The following is a 19,932-nucleotide window of genomic DNA, read 5'->3' as shown; positions in this document are numbered from 1 at the left end:
TCAGACTTCCTGTCTTGATGCAAAACGATATGTACTAAGCAGCTTGATGAATATCCAATGAAACGCCGAGGTCGTTGTGGCTTTAACTGGGAACTTCCTCCGACTCCTGGACGGCAGATTTGCCTGAAAGATATGCAGCTGTAACTATATATACCGTATACACTGAATGGCCACTTTATTAGATACCCCCCATCTAGTAGCGCGTCGGACATCAGAACCGCAGCAGTTTCACTGTGGCGTAGATTCCACTAGGTGATGAAATCATTCTACAAGAATATCGGCCCCTGCGGACAGGAAGCTTCTTGTAGTTGATGCAGATCACATGGCGGTGGTGACATGTTCTGACCGGCTGACAGGAAGGGGTCACCGATTCATGCTGCTTGCGCCAAATTCTCACCTCCCATCAGCAACAGAAATCTGGATCCATCTGACAGGAGATGTTTTTCCACTGCTTAGTGATACAATTTTTGTGCTCTTTTTCCCCCTTCCCGTTTCTCGCCTTCCCGTTTCTTACACACAATGGCGCTGGAACTGGCCGTTCGCTGTTATAGCCCATCCTTGCAGAGGAATAGAGTTGTGTATTTGCTCATGTTAGTTGGAGCTCCAGAGTTGTCTTTGGCTGCAGTTTTCTTGACTGTACAGCTCATGTTCATCAGAATGATTCCTGACACCCTCCTCTGACCCCTTTTGGTGAAGAGTTGTTTCAGCCCACAGGATCCCCTTTTGCTGGATGTCTTTCCTCAATTATGCCATTCTCTGTATACTCTCTACGCCGCTGCACAAAAAAACCCATGTGGTTGACAGTAAAATCCTGGTCCGACTAGTCTAGCACCGATGACCCGGCCTCGTTGGAAGTCTATCAGATCACTGGCTTCTCCCATCTAATGCGGATTCACACTGAAACCGATCCACGAAATATGTCACGTGAATTTATGCCGCACTCCAGGGTCACAGGGATAATTTCCATACTGGTAAGTGCCAATCGTGAAAGGGCCGCGCAGAAGCTAGCCAGAATCATATTTAGGCTTTCCTTCATCTGGGGCAAATATTCAGTTAACTGCCCCAGCTCTGTATCTAAATACCCTAGCAAGTCACTTAACTGTGCCCCTTCTGCCCCCAAGCACCTAGGGCACACGTCCCACAGGTTCACCACCATCTACATCCCTGGAGTCAGGACACTAGGATAAAATCCTGTCTTTTTCACGATTTTTGACACGTTTTAGGTTCCAGGTCCTTAATGCAGGTTCTTAGCACTTTGCTGGTAGGTAAAGGGTTATTCCATTTGTAGGTCTTCGGCTCCCATCACATTAGGGAGATCCATGATGCCATCTATCATGGCCTAGTTATGCAGTCAGACGCCGGCCCCCGTGGTAGATGTTGTGCATCTCTCATCTCTAACAGCTGGCGCGGCCGGCGTGTGTTCTGTCGGCCGTCTGATGGATTCTGCCATCATTATCCGCACTCCTATCGGGAATTTAGACCTCGTTCTTATCCATCAAGTGACTGTCAAGAAGTGAATAGAATCTACATAATCCAGATACATATCATATAAGCCGTCGGTCTACCAGACATCAGATTATGGAATATTCTGGATTACTGCACTCGGACATGGGATGTATAATTGCTACATACTCAGGATTTCTGGACTACTGGGTGCCAGACTAATGGAATCCAGTATAATCCATACACACCAACTCTACTGGCTCCCGAAAGAGACTGCAAATCTAGCAGGTGCCGGGGCACTAAATATACTCCCCTCTGCCCATGCTTGGGTTACTCTTCGATCCTTGGCACCAATGTAGACGCTGGTCTCGGCATCTGGGCATTGTCTGCAGCGGCGCCCAGGAGTGGAGGAATGCAGGAAAGGGAAGAGGTGACTGCGATCTACAGAAAGGGGGAGTCTGGTCTGAGGTCTGTAAAAATGGTGCGCCTAGTCGGTGGTCTGTATGCACGGGGTCACTATAAGAAGGAGGTTTAGTCTGTGGTTTGAACTAAAGAGGATCTGGTCTGAGGTCTGTATAAAGGGAGTCAGTATAAAGAGGGGTCTGGCCTAGAGTTTGTATAAAGGGGGGTCTGGTCTGGAGTTTGTATAAAGAGAGTTCTGGCCTAGAGTTTGTATAAAGGGGCGTTTGGTCTAGAGTTTGTATAAAGAGGGGTCTGGTCTGGAGTCAGTATAAAGAGGGGTCTGGACTAGAGTTTGTATAAAGGGGGATCTGGTCTGGAGTCAGTATAAAGAGGGTTCTGGCCTAGCGTTTGTATAAAGGGGCGTCTGGTCTAGAGTTTGTATAAAGGGGGGTCTGGTCTGGAGTTTGTATAAAGGGGGGTCTGGTCTGGAGTTTGTATAAAGAGGGGTCTGGTCTGGAGTCAGTATAAAGAGGGGTCTGGCCTAGAGTTTGTATAAAGGGGGGTCTGGTCTGGAGTCAGTATAAAGAGGGTTCTGGCCTAGCGTTTGTATAAAGGGGCGTCTGGTCTAGAGTTTGTATAAAGGGGGGTCTGGTCTGGAGTTTGTATAAAGGGGGGTCTGGTCTGGAGTTTGTATAAAGAGGGGTCTGGTCTGGAGTCAGTATAAAGAGGGGTCTGGCCTAGAGTTTGTATAAAGGGGGGTCTGGTCTGGAGTTTGTATAAAGGGGGGTCTGGTCTGGAGTCAGTATAAAGAGGGTTCTGGACTAGAGTTTGTATAAAGGGGCGTCTGGTCTAGAGTTTGTATAAAGGGGGGTCTGGTCTGGAGTTTGTATAAAGAGGGGTCTGGTCTGGAGTCAGTATAAAGAGGGGTCTGGCCTAGAGTTTGTATAAAGGGGCGTCTGGTCTGGAGTTTGTATAAAGGGGGTCTGGTCTGGAGTCAGTATAAAGAGGGGTCTGGTCTGGAGTTTGTATAAAGGGGGTCTGGTCTGGAGTTTGTATAAAGGGGCTTCTGGTCTGGAGTTTGTATAAAGGGGGGTCTGGTCTGAAGTCAGTATAAAGAGGGGTCTGCACTAGAGTTTGTATAAAGGGGGGTCTGGTCTAGAGTTTGTATGAAGGGGGGTCTGGTCTGGAGTCAGTATAAAGAGGGGTCTGCACTAGAGTTTGTATAAAGGGGCGCCTGATCAGGAATTTGTATAAAGGGGGGTCTGGTCTGGAGTTTGTATAAAGGGGGGTCTGGTCTGGAGTCAGTATAAAGAGGGGTCTGCACTAGAGTTTGTATAAAGGGTGGTCTGGTCTAGAGTTTGTATAAAGGGGGATCTGGTCTGGAGTCAGTATAAAGAGGGTTCTGGCCTAGAGTTTGTATAAAGGGGCGCCTGGTCAGGAATTTGTATAAAGGGGGGTCTGGTCTGGAGTCAGTATAAAGAGGGGTCTGCACTAGCGTTTGTATAAAGGGGGGTCTGGTCTGGAGTTTGTATAAAGGGGGGTCTGGTCCGGAGTCAGTATAAAGAGGGTTCTGGCTTGGAGTTTGTATAAAGGGGGTCTGGTCTGGAGTCAGTATAAAGGGGGGTCTGGTCTGGAGTCAGTATAAAGAGGGGTCTGGCCTAGAGTTTGTATAAAGGGGGGTCTGGTCTGGAGTTTGTATAAAGGGGGGTCTGGTCTGGAGTCAGTATAAAGGGGGGTCTGGTCTGGAGTCAGTATAAAGAGGGTTCTGGTCTGGAGTTTGTATAAAGGGGGGTCTGGTGTTTGTATAAAGGGGGTGATCCAGTCTGGAGTTCGTATAAAGATGGTGCAATAGTCTGACGTTTGCATTAAAAAGGGTCTAGTCTGAGGTGGTTCTTTAGGGAAGCCTGGTCTGTGGCCTGCATTACTTTAAGGGGTTTGGTCAAAGGTCTACAGAAGGGAGGGGTTTGCTCTGCGGTCTGTATACAACAAGGAGGTGGTAGACTGGAGTCTGTAAAAAGGAGAGGTCCAGTTTGGTGGACATAGAAATGAGCAGTTTGCTTCGAGTTCGGTATACACCAAGATGTCTGCTTTGGGGTTTGGCTTAAGGACGGTCTTGCTACAGTGGCTCTTAAGGAGGCCCTGGTCTGGGGTTAGCATTTCCCTAAGTGATCTGGTAAAGGGTCTTAAAAAAAAAGGGTCTGGTGTGGGGTTTGTATTAAAGAAGGTATGGTCTAAGGTGGTTCTTAAGGGGAAGAAGTCTTGTCTTGGGTTTGTATTTATTTAGGGAGTCTGTATACAAGGGGCCTGGGGGTCTATATTTGTTTAGGGGGTCTGTGAGATGTGAGAGTTATACACTGTGGGAGTGCCCTATACAAATAGGCGGGGCTTAATACAAAAGAATGCTACTCCTTTGATCACTGATCTGCCCTTCTACAAGCTGGCAAGTATAACCATGAGTAAGGTATGATCACATTGCGGAAAAACTCCACCTCAAATTTCACACGAAAATCACCACTAGGGGGAATTTAGTAGGGACTGTTTTATTATTCAGTGCAATATGTGAGTGCCCTCTAGTGGTGTCTGACAGAATTTTATCATTTACTGTATCGGGAACACGGAGTATAAAGGTATATTATGAATGTCGGAGGTGGAAATTTGCAAAGGATGGAGCTATTATCGCTATACAAGCAGCAGATTACGGAGGGGTTCTGCATTCGTTGGTGCTTTTGATGCACGGATAGACTCAATGCACTTGTTGCCTAACTTAGTGGCTCGTAGAGCATACATTGCCACCAGGGGGCGAGCATGAGCAGAGCAGAAAACTAGTCCCAAAGTCCAGAAATCATAACATCTGTGCTTTACCCTGAGGCAGGATGGGAGAGAAAACCAGAATAAAAATGTCTTGAATTTTGATGGAGTTGCCCTTTAAGCAGAAGTTGGCAGGAATGAGTCACTGTCGGCGGGCAGCGATGAGGGGGGGTGGCGGGGTGGGGGGGAGCGCTCTGTTATCTCGGCGATAAGGGGAAGGAAATTCTTCAGCATGCTTTATGGTTAAAGAAAAAAAGAACTGGAACTTTGGGGTAAGTTGTATATATTCAGATACTTTGTGCTTCTATTGTATCTTTCTTCCGTAGGTCGTGCTCTATCCACGTTGGTAAGTCAGGATCTGGGAAAGTTGGGTCATAGTCAATACAGTCACCACTTCACAGCTCTTGTCATTCGGCTCTCCCCACATCCTTAAAGGGGTATCCCAAGAAAGACTTTTATAAGCCATCCAGGTGATAAAACGTCCGATCATCGGTGGGGGTCTCACTGCCACAATCTCAAAAACGGTGAGGTCAGATTGAGTGGAGAGTCGGTTGCACATGCGCGGTACCGCTCCATTCATTTTATGGGGGCTGACAGAGAACAAGCGCTCAGCTACCTCCAGCAGTCCCTCTGACGATGAATGGGGTGGCATTGTGCATGCGCGACCACCGCTCCATTCGATATCCAAGGGGACGAGGGGGAACAGGACCTCCGTTCTCATGAGACCCTCTCCAAATAGACTCGATTATTGATTGGCTGGAGTCCGCTGCATGGGACACCGGCCGGCCAGCTGATTGCGCCCACTGCTGCTCTGATCTGTTTAGTGTCCAGAACTTGTAATTGCAGGCATACTGTAGCTCTCATTTCAATCGATGGAAGTTATACCTGCAGGTACAAGCGGCGACCACTACACAGGGGTCGGAATAGCAGCTTAGATGGACGGTCTTGTCACCGGAGGCCCTAAAAGTGGTTTCCCCTTGGCCTATAAGAGGCTCTCGGAGGCTCCTTGTGTGTAGTGACCTCTTCTTCCGCTTGTAGAGCTTGTTGGCCACTAGACGCCTCTACGATGCAGAGAGGAGATTTCACCCCGTTACCAGAGGGGGGTGCATTATTGGGATGTGAGAAGCTGGATGGTCGTATCAATGAATTGTCCCCCACTGGCCGTTCTGACCAGACTGTTAGGGGGTGTTGGGACCAGTGGATGGGGGCACACAAGGTGATCGGGCTCAGAACGCCCCCTACAGACCACCAGTAGAGAGGAGCGTCTGACCAGACTGTTAGGAGGTGTTGGGACCAGTGGATGTGTGAGGGCACACAAGGTGACCGGGCTCAGGACGCCCCCTACAGACCACCAGTAGAGAGGAGCGTCTGACCAGACTGTTAGGAGGTGTTGGGACCAGTGGATGTGTGAGGGCACACAAGGTGACCGGGCTCAGGACGCCCCCTACAGACCACCAGTAGAGAGGAGCGTCTGACCAGACTGTTAGGAGGTGTTGGGACCAGTGGATGTGTGAGGGCACACAAGGTGACCGGGCTCAGGACGCCCCCTACAGACCACCAGTAGAGAGGAGCGTCTGACCAGACTGTTAGGAGGTGTTGGGACCAGTGGATGTGTGAGGGCACACAAGGTGATTGGGCTGAGGATGCCCTCTATAAACCAGCAGTAGAGAGGACCGCCTATGCAAGCTAGCGGTGGTACAATAGGGTACGAAAGCCTCCATGTCCCCCATATCACATCTTGTATCCAAGCTAGAGGTGGTACAACAGGGTACTAGAGCCTCCATACCTGCCCGTATCACATCTTGTATCCAAGCTAGAGGTGGTACAACAGAGTCCTAGAGCCTCCATGCCTGCCTGTATCACATCTTGCATCCAAGCTAGAGGTGGTACAACAGGGTACTAGGCCTGGCGTCAGAAATGCTGGGCTCAGTAAATTTCCTCCATAGTGTTAAATGATAAAACTCTGTCAGCCTGCAGTCACCACTAGAGGGAGCTCACTGCATTCCGGTCATAAAACCCCTTAATACAAACAGTATGCAGTAAGCTCAGGAGATCCCTCTAGTGGTGGCTGCAGGCAGGCAAAATGTGATAATTTAATACTATGCCTATGCAGATGATTTGGAGCTTTGCATTAGTAAACCAGAGCTCTGACTGCTATAAAGATGGCGGTGATGTTGCTTGTTAGGCCGCCTGCAGACGGGCGGAAATTCTGCGGCGGTATTTCCGCCGCTGGAAGCCTGCATAGGATTACGTTAACAAACGCAAACCTATGCAGACGGCCGCGGTTTGGCCGCGCGAAATCTCCCGCGGCATGTTCTATTTCTGTGCGGGGCTCGTAGTCACTCACCCGCCGCCGGCTCCGGTCTGCGCATGTGCCGGCTGTCCGGCAGCCGGCACATGAAAGATCCGGAGCTGCAGGCGCTCGGGTCGGGTCCCGCGGTGAGAATTCTCGCTGCTGGATCCGACCCGGCCGTCTGCAGGCGGCCTTACTCAGCTTTCCTAGAAGCAAATATAACCGGAACTACTAATATATTTCTATTTCTGGGGGATTATACGACTCCCCTAATATACTGAGTGCGGCTCGGCATAAACAGGAATGTGATCTGTTAATTATGCTGCGATCAGTGATTTACCGTCATGGTGTACTTCAGGCCGCGTCTCATCCCACTCGCTGTGTGAGTAATTACGTATTCTAGAGAGCGTCTGTCTCGGAGATTAAATAATACAACAATGCGGAGACTTCTAATGACACATTACTCCGGGAGAGCGTTCGCACCTATTACCGCTAATGCGCGGATAATGCATTATTGCTCCCCACCTAATAGTGGATGAAGGGCCTCACTGTCCGGAGCAGTGCCTGATGGGATTAGAGTTTATGAGCAAAGGCGACTTCCTATTTACATAAATGGCTAAAATTCCTTTAATCTGGCAATTCTGCAAATACACGAAGGCTGGGTTCACACGGGGCGGATTTTCCACGGAAATTCCGTCCGGAATTTCGCCGCGGCAAATCCGCCTGCGGCCGCTATTCCTGGGGTTAGCCAGCCATGTGGACGAGGTTTCTCAGAAATCGCGTCCACACGGGACGGCAAAAGTGCCACGGGTTTTGAAGCAGCGCTTCTCTCGACGGAAATCTTGCGGTTTTTCGCTGCGGCCAAACCGCGAGATTTCCGCCGGGATTCCGCTGTGTGGGAACCCAGGCTAACGGCAATCTGTCATCCCCTGTTTGCAGCCCTACTAAGATCCCCACAAGGTGGTGCCCGTCTTGCTGACTGCAGTGATATGCCTGCTGTGTGCATCTGTGCAGTAGTTTTGGAGAAACTTGCACTTTATTAGTAGCACCCAGTGTTAGGCGGAGACTTGCCGTTGCCGGAGGGGGCGCGTGGCGCAGGTGTGGCAGAATGCCTGGGACCGTCGGGGCCCATTGGGGTGTCGCCTGGTCGGGTTGGTGTCCGGTCTGGGATCAGGCGTGGGGACCCCGGCGCTGCTGGGTGGGGCTTCTGCGGCCAGGCTCGGAGTTCCCCTGTTAGGGGGCGTGGCCGGAGGAGGGGCGGTCTATATGCATTACCGGCCAGCGTGGAGGGATGTATTGGTGTGCTCTCCATCCAATGACAGCTCTAGTAATAGGCAGACAGCAGTCAATCAGCGGTTGAAGGTTGGGTGGGACTAGCCAGCAGCTCATGAATATCCAGGACTACTTTAAGTAGTCATCTATGCTGCTATTGATAAAATGTAAGTTTCTCCCAAACTGCTGCCCAGATCCAGAGAGCAGACACGTCATTGTAATCAGTGTGACTGGCATTATCTCATGCTGCCCTCAGAGGGGCGCAATAAGATGGTGAAAGAGTTTCTTTAAAGATTTGGCATGGATTTGTTGTAGAATCTGTGTGGAATCGGTGCGGATTCCGGTCAACTCTGTGGCGTAATTCGGTCCCTGATCATTTCCTGCACAATCCAGGACCGGAGGGGGCAGTCATATTCCTCCTGTTGCTCTACTGTGCCGATGTCCCTCCAATCTGCCGGTGCCAGGTCCTGTTCTGGTCTTCCAAGATGGCCACAGCAATCTTCTAACTGCCTGATCCCCACAGCGCACTGATAGTGTTAGACTACCAATAAAGTATATCGGAGGGACAACGGCTGAGGACCCTCATCTATAAACCAGAGAGAAAAGAGAGGCTTCAAAGAGCATCTCTCACTCTAGAGCGCCCGATATGTCCGTGCATTAGACATACAGCCCATTCACTTCAATGTACACTCTGCAATTCTTCATTTCTCCTCCGGGGGAGCTGCAAGGAAAACTAACACTTGCCAAGTTCAGTTATAGAATCGAGCTAATCGATGATCGAGGACTCTCTTTGATCATGTTATTTCAAAAAATTGTAAAATGTGGACAATCTTTTTAAAATTGGGCTGTACAGACGATTGTTTTGCGGCTCCGCACGGTCGTAGGCCATTCGCCTTCTTTGCTTCCTAAATCCTTGCACACTCTTTAGGGTGATGAGGAACATTCTACAATTTTTCCCTAAACAAAGTAAATAAAGGGCTGGCCAAAAAAATAAATAAATACAATTTTCTGCAAATGTTTGAAAAAAACAACAACATTTTAACCAGCTGATAAATGGACGGCGCGCTGGATGAGACCGATCGCCCCGCCGGCTCTCGCTAAAGATAAATGATGCCGACTCCTCATTAAGAGCCCATTAATACTGCATGGAGAGAGGATGAGAATGAGTCAGTGCAAATAAACACAGGATACGGTTACAATGAGGCATCCGACAAACAAACATCACGTCCTTCCAGTCAGTCTCCCTGTATGTAGACGGTGACATTGGTATTACATAGCTGCGCTGAGACTATGTTTATTTCTCTTCTTCCCGCTGCCCGTCAGCCTGTGCTATCTGCTATACTACAGACTGCCTCATCGTGGTGCACAGACTAGCTCTAGGATCCACCCACCCGGGAGGCATGTCTACCTGCTATACTACAGACTGCCTCATCGTGATGCACAGACTAGCTCTAGGATCCACCCGCTCGGGAGGCATGTCTACCTGCTATACTACAGACTGCCTCATCGTGGTGCACAGACTGGGTCTAGGATCCACCCGCCCGGGAGGCATGTCTACCTGCTATACTACAGACTGCCTCATCGTGGTGCACAGACTGGGTCTAGGATCCACCCGCTCGGGAGGCATGTCTACCTGCTATACTACAGACTGCCTCGTGGTGCACAGACTGGGTCTAGGATCCACCCGCTCGGGAGGCATGTCTACCTGCTATACTACAGACTGCCTCATCGTGGTGCACAGACTGGGTCTAGGATCCACCCACCCGGGAGGCATGTCTACCTGCTATACTACAGACTGCCTCGTGGTGCACAGACTGGGTCTAGGATCCACCCGCTCGGGAGGCATTTCTACCTGCTATACTACAGACTGCCTCATCGTGGTGCACAGACTGGGTCTAGGATCCACCCACCCGGGAGGCATGTCTACCTGCTATACTACAGACTGCCTCATCGTGGTGCACAGACTGGGTCTAGGATCCACCCACCCGGGAGGCATGTCTACCTGCTATACTACAGACTGCCTCATCGTGGTGCACAGACTGGGTCTAGGATCCACCCACCCGGGAGGCATGTCTACCTGCTATACTACAGACTGCCTCATCGTGGTGCACAGACTGGGTCTAGGATCCACCCGCTCGGGAGGCATGTCTACCTGCTATACTACAGATTGCCTCGTGGTGCACAGACTGGGTCTAGGATCCACCCGCTCGGGAGGCATTTCGATCTGCTATACTACAGACTGCCCCATCGTGGTGCACAGACTGGGTCTAGGATCTACCCGCTCAGGAGTCATTTCTACCTGCTATACTACAGACTGCCTCATCGTGATGCACAGACTGGGTCTAGGATCCACCCACCCGGGAGGCATGTCTACCTGCTATACTACAGACTGCCTCATCGTGGTGCACAGACTGGGTCTAGGATCCACCCACCCGGGAGGCATGTCTACCTCCTATACTACAGACTGCCTCATCGTGGTGCACAGACTAGCTCTAGGATCCACCCGCTCGGGAGGCATTTCTATCTGCTCTACTACAGACTGCCTCATCGTGGTGCACAGACTAGCTCTAGGATCCACCCACCCGGGAGGCATTTCTATCTGCTCTACTACAGACTGCCTCATCGTGGTGCACAGACGGGGTCTAGGATCCACCCGCTCGGGAGGCATTTCTACCTGCTATACTACAGATTGCCTCGTGGTGCACAGACTGGGTCTAGGATCCACCCACCCGGGAGGCATGTCTACCTGCTATACTACAGACTGCCTCATCGTGATGCACAGACTAGCTCTAGGATCCACCCACCCGGGAGGCATGTCTACCTGCTATACTACAGACTGCCTCATCGTGATGCACAGACTGGGTCTAGGATCCACCCGCTCGGGAGGCATTTCTATCTGCTGTACTACAGACTGCCCCATCGTGATGCACAGACTGGGTCTAGGATCCACCCGCTCAGGAGGCATGTCTACCTGCTATACTACAGACTGCCTCATCGTGATGCACAGACTAGCTCTAGGATCCACCCACCCGGGAGGCATGTCTACCTGCTATACTACAGATTGCCTCGTGATGCACAGACTAGCTCTAGGATCCACCCACCCGGGAGGCATGTCTACCTGCTATACTACAGACTGCCTCATCGTGCACAGACTAGCTCTAGGATCCACCCGCTCGGGAGGCATGTCTACCTGCTATACTACAGACTGCCTCGTGGTGCACAGACTAGCTCTAGGATCCACCCGCTCGGGAGGCATGTCTACCTGCTATACTACAGACTGCCTCATCATGATGCACAGACTAGCTCTAGGATCCACCCACCCGGGAGGCATGTCTACCTGCTATACTACAGACTGCCTCATCGTGGTGCACAGACTAGCTCTAGGATCCACCCACCTGGGAGGCATTACTATCTGCTATACTACAGACTGCCTCATCGTGGTGCACAGACTAGCTCTAGGATCCACCCACCCGGGAGGCATGTCTACCTGCTATACTACAGATTGCCTCGTGGTGCACAGACTGGGTCTAGGATCCACCCGCTTGGGAGGCATTACTATCTGCTATACTACAGACTGCCTCATAGCGGAGTGGAAGCTGCTGCCCCGACCCCTGTATAGTGGCCGTCGCATGTAATTGCAGGTGCAGCTGTTATTGAAATTAATGGGACCCCAGCCTGCAGTTACAATCGCAGCTCCCATTGATTTCAATTAGAGTTGCACCTTTAGTTATGAATGCCGCCCACTACACAGAGTCGAGGCAGCGGTTTCTGACCGCGGAGTATCCCAGCAGCCGCTGCCTCTTCTCACCCCCGCTGAAGCCCCAGGTCCGGCATTGCAGTGCACTGTGTGACCCTTACGTCTGCGCCAAGCCTAGAGATCAGCGGTCACAGACTCAGCAACGGCTGCTCTGCCGGATCGGAGCTGCGGGCTTGGTGCGTGTAAAGCCTGTAGGGATGCTGCCTGGCCAGAAGTCAACACGGGGACTGCTAGGGGCCTCTGGCCAGGCAGCATCTACTGGGTCCAATATAGGGGCCACTGTTACTACAGGGGCCACTGTGAGGGATGGAGGGTGGTCACTTTTACTACTGGGGCTACTATGGGGGTCACTATTACTATTGTGGCTACTATGGGGGTCAGCATTATTACGGGGACCATTATAGGGGTTCACTATCACTACTTGTGACCACTATGGGAACACTGTTACCACTGGGGCCACTATGAAGGTCATTATTACCACTGCAGACACTATAGGGGGCACTGTTACTACTGGCACCACTATGGGGGTCACTTACTACTGACGTCGCTATGGGGGTCATTATTACTACTGGGGCCACTATGGGTGTGACAATTAGGACTTGTTTACACGGGCGTAATTGCATTTCGGTCATAAAAATCCGCTGTGTATATGAGCGGCCACCTCCATTTTTCTGGTGCTCCAGCATGTTTTTATGTGCGCGAATACAATGCGTTTTTCTGTGAGAACAGGTTCTTACTATACAATTACGGAATCGGCCCCTGGAAGGCAATCATAAGTCTAATGTGGCCCTCGGTAAAAATCAGTTTGACACCCCTGCTGTAGACTGCCTCTCTATGATGCACAGACGCACTCATCGGCCTGTGTGAAGGCACTGCTGATACACTCATGTATCGGGTGATGACGTCATCTATATGACAACACATCACCCCATGGGATCTGCCCACATGAGTGATCATTCATCATGGGATCTGCCCACATGAGCGATCATTCATCCCCTGTAATGTCCCAATCGGCCTGTGTGCAGACCTACTAAGTGATCGCCGATCTCACTGATCAGCATCCGTCATACTTCCTGTATATAAGACCCAACCAATGAAGCGCACTTCTGTAGCCCTCAATCACCCAATGCCAAACCCCCCTTCCCTGGTCCAGAAAAGGTGGCTGATCTGGAGCAACCCTTCCTGTTCTGGCAGATTCCAGCTAATCAGTCGCTGTGGGCTAAAAATGTGGGGCAAACAAGGCAAAATGAGCTATCTTATATTCTTGGGTTTTCTTTTTTTTCTATACTTTAACTTTTTTTTCTACATTTTTAGTTTTATCAGTTTTTTCATCTTTCTTTTTGCTTTTTTTTGTCTTTCTTATATTCTTTTTTTTATTTTTTGTCTTATCTATTATTTTATGACCGTTCACCTTCCAGAAAGCTGTGGCAGTGAGCGAGCTGCTGTGATGCCCCCTAAAGGTGGAGCGGCCTGACAGTCTATTAGGATGTAACTTCATCCCCTCTCTTCTGTGTCTTCCAGCTGCCGTGGCTTCGTCTCCTTCATGCATTCTCTTCCTAACTAGCGCTCGGAGCTAGCTCTCAGTTTCTGCTCTGCTCCTGCCCAGAGAGTCGTCCTGTCATTCATGATGAGTATAACCGGCTTCCAAGAGCCACGAGGCCCGGCCGCGGCGCAGCATCCCGGCCAACAGCTGAACACTTCACATATTTACATATTACTGGAAATGTTCCATTAACTTGGATTGTCAGGAATCTGCAAATATCCAGAATGCAAGAAAAAATACTGGAGGATGGTGGACTGGGAGCAAAAAGAGTGTGGGGGAGGGGAGATACAGGGATATCTTTACATAGGGCCATGGAGCCAACGTTGGTGACCTAAATAGGGCAGTGGCAGCCGTTGATGATGGGTGATAGGTTCCGGGTCCCACATCTGATCACACGATGAAAAAAGTCCCAAAGTACTTTTTGATGTCCCAGGAAATAAAGTAATTTACTTACAGGCATGAACATTGATTGGTTATGAGGTCAGATGTCTTTAAAGGGGTTGCCCAATTGTAAATATTGCTAGCCTATCTGCATGACAGGTCATCAATAGTAGATCAGCGGGGGCCCGTCACTCCGACTCTTCAGCTGTTTGCCACTTGTGCACTGAGCTGATTTCTGCAGGAAGCAGACAGCTCCATTCTTAATGCTGTGGCAAGGCTTGGTATTGCACGCATTGAAATAAATGAGAACTTGGAGTGCAATACCAAGCCTGGCCACTACAATAAGAAGAGAGCTGTTTGCTTCCTGCAGAAATCAGCTGAGTGCAGGAGCTTGCTGTCTTTGGGGAACAGTTAGGCTGGCTGTCCACGGGCGATTTGCCATAGCATGATCCGCGGCAATAAATCGCACTTGGAGCACACATGATACGCTTTCCATAGGATAACTATGGCAAGTGCAGCCCAATGTACACGGGCATCTAAAAATCGCGGCATGCCGTGATAAACCTATCAATAAGATTGGTTCATCACGGAAAATCGCGGTAACATTAGTGCTCCCCGCGGTGGAATATGGCTCGCGATATTCCGTCCCGTCCGTGGACACTCGGCCTTACTCGGTGGTCCTGGGTGACTGACTCCACCGATCTATTATTGATCTATACTAAGGATAGGCCATCTATAGTTTATAATTGGAGAACTCTCTTAAAGCGGCCCTCCGGTTCAGGACGAAATCCTTTTAGTAGGCCCATGAGGAAGATGGAACAGTAATTGGGGCATTTACAGTGCAGGGCACAATATTGGGAACCAATATTGGTCTCGGCTGTCCTCTTAAAGGGCCAGTGCACACCTAACAACTGACTCCCCTGCTGATCACTGTAGACATCTGCCTACAGCAGGCATCTTCCCTCAGTGGAAAGTACTGAAGTATTGTGGTCAGTTTTGCTACAAACCAAGAGACTCCAACAAGTGAGCGATTTCTAACTCTGTGCCCCAACGACGACCGCTTGTATGCAGGATGATTATTTAGGATGTTCTCTAATTTTAGCCTTTGACCTTTTCTCATATCTTGATTGTTGTCTATACTATAACTACATTATTCCTTAACTCCGCACAATTGAGTGCCAGCGGCCTCAAACAAGTATCTGCATCCAGTGTCGGCCTTTAGATGGTTAGATGGCATCCAGTGCCAAATTATTTTTGGTACCCCTGTCATAAGAAAAAAAAACGATAAATAATGCACCGATAGGCAGGATGCAGCATGATAGTAGCATACCCACACCAGAACAGCTCAGTAACTAAATACTGCACCAGAACCAAGCTTATGACATAAATACCGCACCAGAACCAAGATTATAACATAAATACTGCACCAGAACCAAGATTATAACATAAATACTGCACCAGAACCAAGATTATAACATAAATACTGCACCAGAACCACCTTTGCTGCATAAATACAGCACCAGAACCAAGCTCAGTACACAAACACAGCACCAGAACCAAGCTCATAACATAAATGCAGCACTGGAACCAAACTCAGTACATAAATACAACACTAGGACCAAGCTTATAACATAAATACAGTATTAGAGCCAAGCTCAGTACAATGATACAATACTAGAACCAAGCTCATAATATAAATACAGCCCCCGAACCAAGCTGTGATGTAAATATAGCACCTGCACCAAAATCATAACTTAAATGCAGAGCCAGAACCAAGCTTACAGCATAAAATCAGCAACTAAACCAAACTCAGCACTAAGATACAGCACCAGAACCAAACTCATAACTTAAATGCAGAACCAGAACCAAGCTCATAACATAAGACCAGCAACTAAACCAAACTCAGCAGAGATACAGCACCAGAACTAAGCTCTTAACATAAATACAGCAGCGGAACCAAGCTCAATACATAAGTAGTATCAGAACCAAGCTCAGTACATAGATACAGTACCAGAACTGATTGCGTTTCAGGGGCGCCAATGGACTGATAGTGGAACCAAGAAACATCAGAGGGGCAGAGACAGAGCAGTAGGACAATGATTTATATCCTCTCCGCAAGACGCCGCTGCAGAAAGGAAGAACCTCATCTGATCGGGGGGACCTAGCGATCACCACCAGCCACCTGGTGCCCCCCTATAAGTTGGTGGGCATCACCCTATGTGACCACACAGGTTGCACATAGCTGCGGCCCGACGTGTGCAGTATGAATAGGTAGTCTCTTATATAGCAGATGGGATTTAATTAGTTTTGAGGCCACTTCAACGCACAAACCTACAGAATACACTAGCGGGGTGGGGGTGGGGGGGGGTCAAAGCAGCCAATCAGAACCTCCAAAGATATGTAGCACCAATCACACTATGTGTATGCGGCTACTGCAGAGGAGACCCTCACCCAAAGACAAAAAGGAGGCGATGATAACACGTATCAGACTTCAAACCGCCGCATGCTGTTGGCAGCCAAGAGATGAGCAGCTTCACACCCGCTGGTATTCAGGACATCTCCATCCCTGGACGCATCGTGTCAATTCCCCACAAGCCGCCCGCCGGACGGACCTGCTGGACATTGCACCGGCATACAGATACGGGAAAAGTTCTAAACTGCGCTAGAAGTTTCCAGAACCGTCAGGCCTTGTCACTCAGAATGTGCTAATCTGCATTTCAAAGGGGTCTCTAGGACTAGAAGAGAGGGGGCTTCTTATAGACATGATAGACACTTCGGCGCACGTCCCGTAGACCGCCTGCCTGGGATCTTCATCCCTACAGAATTGTGTCACAGAGAAAACGGGTGACTATAAGTGGAGCTTCCTCTCTGATCCGATTCCCCATACACCCCTGCTACCTGAATTGCTCTCTATCATTAGGATACAACATCTTCTGGGACCCCCATCGATCCTCAGAGTGAGGGGGGTACAATGCTGGTGCTGCGCTGCCTCATCTATGTCTTCCTATCACTGCGGGACTTCTCATCGTACGGCTGTGGGGGCAACTACTGGCGGACCCCTTTTACAGCGGGTGATGGAGCACTAAAAAAAATAGTTAAAGGGGTTTTCCAGTTGTAAACTAATGATGTCCTCCTATCTGAAGCAGGATCCTTACCTATCAGCTATTCACTTGGCCGATGTGTTCCTGTATTGAGCTAATTTCTGCAGGAAGCAGACAGCCCCATTTTAATGTAGTGGCCTGGGTTGGTATTACACGCAAAGGTCTAATTCAATTCAATGGGAACTTTATGTGTAATACCAAGCCCGGCCACTGCAGATGGAACGGCACTGTCTGCTTCCTGCAGAAATCAACTCAAAAAACAAACACTCCAGCCCAGAGAACAGCTGATCAGTGGGGATCCCAGGAGGCAGACCCCCACTGATCTACTGTTATTGATCTATCCTGCATATAGGACATTGATAGTTTGCGACTGGACACTGGTTTTAAGGAGGTGTAGCGGTATACTAACCCTGTTCCCCCTTCATCTAAGGGCCCTTTTATACAGTTACACCTGTTGGCCGCAGATGCCTGGCACGTTGTCCCAGCAATCACTCCCCGCAAAAGATTTAGGGTCTTGTAGTCCCAAGCGGCATAGGCTACAGATGCTGCTGTAATCAGTTTGACCCCTGACCTCTCCACGGAATCACAGGGGCGGAGGGAACTACTTTATAAAGTCTTAGTCACAGAAAAACCCTAAAATAATCAGGAGAACCCTAAAAGCTCAGTTCCTGCTCCTGGCTCTTCCATATACCCCCCCCCCCCCCCCCCCCCCCAGCTGCTGCCTCAATGCGGAACGCTCCGGACCCCGTTCTTAGAGTGTTTTCGTGGGACAAACCATTTACAGACTTACTAGAAGAGATATAGAAAAGATCCCTTTATGTACAATTAATAGTACAGGCCCGATGCCTGAGGCTGCACTACTGAGGATGCTGAGGAGGTCCGGCTGGCCTGAAGCCTTTATGTGGACTCAAACCATCATCTATATTGATATATTTCTCCTACCTGCCTTAAAGTATATGTGAGCAATGATGCCGAAGATAACGCCGCACCTGATGGGAAGACATGCGGCCGTGGCAGTAGTACAGCCTCAGGCTTTGGGCCTGTAACTTCTCAGGCTTTTAGAAAAGTTTTCACATGTTTTAATGAATATTAAAGGGCCTTTCTTTTTATCCTTGTTTTTTTCATATAAATCTCTAACTATTTGAGTAACGGGGCGTCATAGCAGGAGTGAGGACATCAAATTGCTCATATCTGCTCTTTTTGGCACGGTCAGCAAAATAAAGGGCCATCAGGGCATTTCATGTCCCCCTTCTTTCTCCATAGACAGTATAGGGTCACTGTTATTCTTTGAGGAGCCAGACATAGCTGTTGAGGTTTTAGGGGTAGCAGTCACCATGGCTGGGCTTGGGTATGTGTGACCCATGCAGTTACATAGGGCCTGACCACCAGCTTGTGGGGCAGGGGGCATCAGGCTGATGTAGACTGGGGCAACCACCCCCGTAGGTCCACCCAATCCATATAAAATTGTAGCATATTGTGTAAGGTTAAAAAAAAAAGGACACATGTCCATTTAATTCAGCCTTCCTCCATGCGGCAGCGTCTTGTGGAGCTACGTGAATCATCCTTTTTCCGGCTCTGACTCCTACACTCTGATTTGCCGAGGTGCAGCTGTCAGCCCATTGCCCACACAACACAGTTGCTTAATTCTAGGGTTGTATTAATGATAGGAGCTTGATTCTAGTGCTGTATTTATGTACTGAGCTCAGTTCTGGTGCTGTATTTGTGTTATGAGGTTGGTTCTGGCGCTGTATTTATGTTATGATATGACCTTGGTGGTGGCACAGCATTTTTATTATGGGTTTGGCTCTAGTGTTGTATTTACGTATTGAGCTCGGTTCTGGTGATGAATTTATGCTATAACCTAGTTTCTGGCACAGTATTTATTATTATGAACTTGGTTCTGGTATTGAATTTATGTTAAGCGCTCTGTTCTGGTGCTGTATTGATTTCATGAGGTTGGTTCTGGTGCAGTATTTATGTACTGAGCTTGATTCTGGTACTGTATTTATGTATTGAGTTTGGTTCTGGTGCAGTGTTTACGAACTGAGCTATTCTGGTAAGGGTGTGCTGCCATCTTGCTGCTTTACAGGCAGACTGACTAATAATCCAATATATATAACGTTTTCTTATGATAGGGGTGTCAAAAAATGATGTGACTACTGGTGCCATCCTTCCTAAGGCCGGCACCAGTAGTCGCACCCTAGCCCTGATGTCTGAGGGAATTCTAAGGCACATGATGGGGGGGGAGTCCCAATACAGACTCTGTATTGGGGTTCAAGAACTTCAGGTTATGCATCTGGGATAGGGCCCCAGCCAAAAGGATATCAGATGGTATCAATAATAATGGCACGCGGTAGGTAGAAGGTTCCATGACAGATTGTCTTTCGGGGCCCAGGAGAGTTTACCATACGCCTCTGGAGAGTGGGATGCATAACGAATCAGATTTACGTCTCAGGCTTCTGGAAAAGCTGAATGCCAATTAAAGCGACAGAAGATGATGCCCCCGGATACTTGATGACTGACCGGAATAGAAAGAGTTAAGCGGACAATTATCCTTCTCGTGTGTTCTGGGGTTTATAACGGCACAGGCTTAGAAAGAAAAAAAAAGTTGACTGGAAGAAGGCGAACGTTCCATACATAGTTTCTCTTGCATTCCGCCAGCCCTGCCCATTTCCTCATGTTGCCATGGAAACGGCGCCTAGATAGTTTAATATGGATGACATTAATGATCGGGTTGTTAAATACATACAAAGAAGGGCTGAGTAAAAATTGCACGCTTGTCTGTAAAGGACAACCCCTCTCTCCGGGGGGAGTCAGTGTCCTCACAGAGGGTACAGCGGCCCCCCGTGCACCTTCCCCGAGTCCATTTAACTCAAGTAGTCGCTGTAATCTGACATAAACGGCTTCATTAGTGGTAAGTGTACCTGTGCGG

At 49.2% G+C, this 19,932-nt stretch overlaps 1 protein-coding gene across 4 annotated transcripts in view; it reads right to left on the bottom strand.

Moving 5' to 3' along the window:
* The window catches only part of DGKI (diacylglycerol kinase iota), a 249,655-nt gene that overhangs the window by 138,477 nt on the left and 91,246 nt on the right, over positions 1-19,932 (bottom strand). The window lies entirely within an intron of this gene.

Source organism: Eleutherodactylus coqui, chromosome 2 (genome assembly GCF_035609145.1).
Source record: "Eleutherodactylus coqui strain aEleCoq1 chromosome 2, aEleCoq1.hap1, whole genome shotgun sequence".
NCBI classification, from domain to species: Eukaryota; Metazoa; Chordata; class Amphibia; order Anura; family Eleutherodactylidae; genus Eleutherodactylus; species Eleutherodactylus coqui.
Note: the sequence above shows the minus strand (reverse complement) of the source record. Positions and strands in the feature narration are given on the sequence as shown.